This window comes from Tenrec ecaudatus, chromosome 11 (genome assembly GCF_050624435.1).
Source record: "Tenrec ecaudatus isolate mTenEca1 chromosome 11, mTenEca1.hap1, whole genome shotgun sequence".
NCBI classification, from domain to species: domain Eukaryota; kingdom Metazoa; phylum Chordata; class Mammalia; order Afrosoricida; family Tenrecidae; genus Tenrec; species Tenrec ecaudatus.
In genome coordinates this window covers 101,201,417-101,205,994 of record NC_134540.1, presented here as the reverse complement: position 1 = coordinate 101,205,994, position 4,578 = coordinate 101,201,417, and positions in this window count along the sequence as shown.

Here is a 4,578-nt window from a genome sequence, read left to right as displayed (position 1 = left end):
TTTATTCTTGTGCAGGGAGTGAGATAAGGGTCTTGCTTCATTTTTCTGCTGGTAGATATCAATTTTTTCCAGCACCATTTGTTGAAGAGGGCACCTGCTTCACATTGGCTGTTTTTTGGCCCCTTATCAAAGATTGTCTGTATGCTGATGATCCTATTTCTGGGTTTTCAGTTCTTTTCCATTGGTCTGAGTATCTGACATTATACCAATACCATGTGGTTTTGACAACTGTGGCTGTATAATATGTGCTAAAGTCAGGTAAAGTAAGCCCTCCCACGGTGTCCTTCTTCTTGAGGAGTCTCTGCTAATTCTGGGCTTCTTCCCTCTCCATATGAAATTAGTAATCAGTTTTTCCATTTCTTTGAAGAAAGATGAGGGTAATTATATCAGGATTGCCTTAAACTTATATAGTGCCTTGGGCAGAACTGACATCTTTACTATATTGAGTTTTCCAATGCACGAGCATGGGATATTCTCCCATTTGTTGAGGTCGCTCTTGGTTTCTTCTAATAGTGTTCTGTAGTTGTCCTCATATAGATCTTTTGTTCTTTTAGTCAGGTATATCCCTAGATATTTCTATTTGTATTTGGCTATTGTGAAGGGTACCACCTTTTGATCTCCTCTTCTGTAGTCTTACCTGATGTGTATAACAGTCCGATGGACTTCTGTTTGTTGATCTTGTATCCTGCCACTCTGCCAAACTCCTCTATTGCTTCCAGTACTCCCCTTGTGGAACTTTCGGGATTTTTCCATATATAAAATCATATAATCTGTAAATAACAATAGTTTCACCTCTTCCTTCCCCAGACAAATACCTATGATGTCTTTTCTTTGCCTTATGCTGTTAGCTAAAACCTCCGGTGCGATAGGGACAAAGGGCATCCTTGTCTGGTCCCCTTTTTCAGTGGGATTGTTGTGTTAGTCTTCTCCATTGACTACCTCATTGGCTGTTGGTTTTTCATAGATAGCTTGTATTGTCTTGAGGAATTTTCCTTCCATTTCTATCTTCTTAAGTGTCTTACACAGGAATTGGTGTTGGATGTTCTCAAATGCTTTTTCTGCATCTATTGATGTTATCATGTGGTTCTTATAGTTTTTCATGTTAATGTGGCAAACGATACTAAAGGTCTTTTGTGTGTTGAACCATCCCTGCATCCCTCATATGAATCCCACTTGGTCATGGTGAATTATTTGTTTTATATACTTTTGTATTCTTTTGGCCAGTATTTTGTTAAGGATTTTTGCATCGATGTCCATTAGGGATATTGGTCTGTAGTTCTCGATTCTTGTGGGATCCTTTTCCGGTTTTGGCATCAAAGTTATACTAGCTTCATAGAAAGAGTTCGGGAGTTTGCCATCATTTTCTATGTTCTGGAAGAGTTTGTGTAGGATTGGTGTTAGTTCTTCCCTGAATGCTTGGTAGAATCTGGTGAAGCCATCTGGTCCAGGGAATTTTTTGTTTTGTTGGTGGATTAAACATTTTAAGAAAGATTGGGAAGATCTCAAAAATATGTCAAGGGATGAAAGACTATCAACCTCAACACCGAATGAAGAAACTGAAGTCCAGAAACTGGTAGAGACCATAGATTTCTCATTAGTGTGATAATTGCTGCAGTTGGGACCTCACCAAGCTTAGAATTTTCAATCTTATGTAAGCATCTTGGCCTTAGCAACCACTGCGCATGATGAGTGCCAAAAGTGTGTGAAGATCAGCCAGCTCAATAAACCGATCCATTCTTTTCAGCAAAATTGAAGCTAATAAGACAGTTTTGTGAATGAGTCATAGCTGGCTATGTCTTGAATTTACCAATATGATCCAATCAAAATAGCAGCTTCTATGAGCATTTGCTGGGTCAGTGCTAAGTCATGAGGTCAGCTCAGAAGGTTATGGGGACTGTTTCTTCAGACTCTGAAGGGGTGATCATGAGAAATTTTCTCAATGGACACAAGGTAATCATGGGAGATTATTATGAAGATGTTTTAAGAAAAAGGTCAGGGGTTTTGTTCTTTCACAACAATGCATTCGGTCATTCTTCAAGGGTAGCGAGGATTGCCTTTGGAGACTTTCATTGGGCAACCTTCATTCATCCTGTCACTGTGATCTTGCCTCAGACTTCTTTTTGATGTCCCAGAAAACATTGAAAGGGCACACAGTTTGCATCTCTCAGGAATGCCAACATCACTGTTCACCTGTGGTAGAAACGGAAGGGCAGCAAATGCTTCAGGCAAGGGTGAGAAGTTGGAAACACCATTGTTAGATGAATATTGACCTGAGTGGAGTATATGTTTAGAAATAGCGGTATCACGTTTTGATATTTTTATTTAGTAAAGGTGGCTGTGATTTTGTAGAAGTACTTTTTGACCTACGCCCATACAATGGCCCAAATAAAAACATTGTTTCTCTCCTACTCAACAGTTTGGCCATTCTGAACTGGTACAGCAATTGTGCTCTCCGAGGTCATTATGAGCTCCCAAATCCCGCCATCCCCTGGGTGCGCTCTCTTGCTTGAATGGTCTAATCTGGGTCACGGCTACATCTACATTTAAACCTCCTAAAAGGTGAAAGGACCAAAGTCCAGAGTAATTGCTTGGTCCTATATTCAAGGTGACTGGAAAAATCACGTGTGTTTGTATCCACTGGCCTGAATGAAGCATAAGACCACATGTAGAAATGCTTGAAATTCCAGCTCTTGTCTATGGGATTAGGATGAGGGGGAAAGTGGACATCCATGTAAAGTAGCATTATTCAGTAAGGGCAGTATTTGTAGAGAAGTTTCATATTATGTTTTTTCCTCACCCTTGTGACTAAGGTATAATCCTTTTACTAAAGAAGAAGCATGGTTTGCCTTAGTCCAACGGACATAGTTCTGCCTTTGTGAATGCGCATTATTGAAAGTTTTGCCTTATTTCAAACCCTCATTGTTTGCATAAATGGTGTCCAGCCACTTAAATGTTTTCAATCTGTACAAGTTATTAATTGATGTTAATTTCATCTAAAAAGCTGACCTATGCACATATACTTTAAATTTCTCAATAACATTTCAAATTATATATCATTGACAGAATTAATGATACCATCAACAGAATATGCCCTATGGGAATGGTTTATGATTTTCCCCCCAAAAATGATAATGATATCTCTAAAGTAGAGCAAGGACTGATATAAATCATGTATACATGTAGATAGAAAGATAGATTTTGACCTCACATTTAATTATAGCCCTAATCTTAGAATTCATTAGATTTCTTTCTAAGATATGACTTTCATTATAAGACATAACCCTCCTCAATACTCGCCCTCGTGAAGAGATCACTGAGGATATGGATGCTATAGCGAACTGTGGTGAAATCAGATTGTGCCTGACTATCAGAAGAATAGTTTCTGGAATCTTAAAAGCTTTTCTTAAAACAAGCAGCCATCTAAGTAAAGAGTCCGCTAAGTCCACATGCAAGAAGCAAACCAGCTTGTGCGATTCAAATCCAAGATTGGAGGAGGGAACTGTTTCAGAGCTTAAATTCTGATCAACAGTCTTTCAGAAGGCTATAGATGACAGTGAAAGGCCAACATCCATTTTCAGTGTCCTCGCTGGAACTAAGCCTCCTGCAAATATCCTCTGACCCTTGACTAGGGGCATGACTAAGTTGCTATTTAATAAAGTGCATTGCAAAGTGGATCCATGCAGATGTAGTTCGGTTAAAATTTTAAATGTTAGATTTGTTTTCCCTTTTGACCCATTTGTAATTTGTTCTAGTTTTAATGATTATCTACTTATTTTTTCAATTGAGGGTTTTCTCTGGTTGTTTGATTATTTTGCTTCATTTTTATGATTTTCGTTATATGGAATCCAGGGTAGGTAGATGTGTAGATACAGTAACTGAACTAAGAGTTTCTTAGGGTTATAGCAGGGGACTTTAGGGCAAATGGGGAGTAAATAATGAGTACAAGAATGAAGAAAATGTTCTAAAATTGATTGTGCTGATGGTTGCACTCTGTTTTTAATAAGTTTACACCATTGACTGGTATGATATGTGAATTACATGTTGTGTTAGACAGGGTTCCCTAGAGAGACAAAACCAGATTGCTAGTAATTTTCTATATATTTATAAAGATATATATATATAACACAAGAAATGAACTGTTAAATTATATACAGATAGATATATAATACAAGAAATGAACAGTTAAATTATAAAGCAGTACAAATGGCTCAGTGCAACTCACTCCCCTGAGAGAGTTGTGAGAAACTAGCACTCCTTTAAGTCTTGAGAGCTTCCAGTTCCTCCTCTGTAGAGAGCTGGGCTATATATATACACAGGCAGCAAACAGCAAGGTAGGTCACCAACTGTCACCAATTGTCAGTCCCCAGCTCCAGAGATGTACATTCCAATCGTGTGGGCTTAAAGGGACCTCAACTTACAGTGATACAGTCCACAGGCTGGGCATCTCACAGGTAGTGTACTCTTTAAATTGAGGCACAGAACAAGCTAGGCAGCTGCACACTGGTCTAATGATTAAAGAGCGAGAGACAAGAAAGGCGAGGCTCACCGAGCCATTTATCTTGCTACCCTTCAATTAAT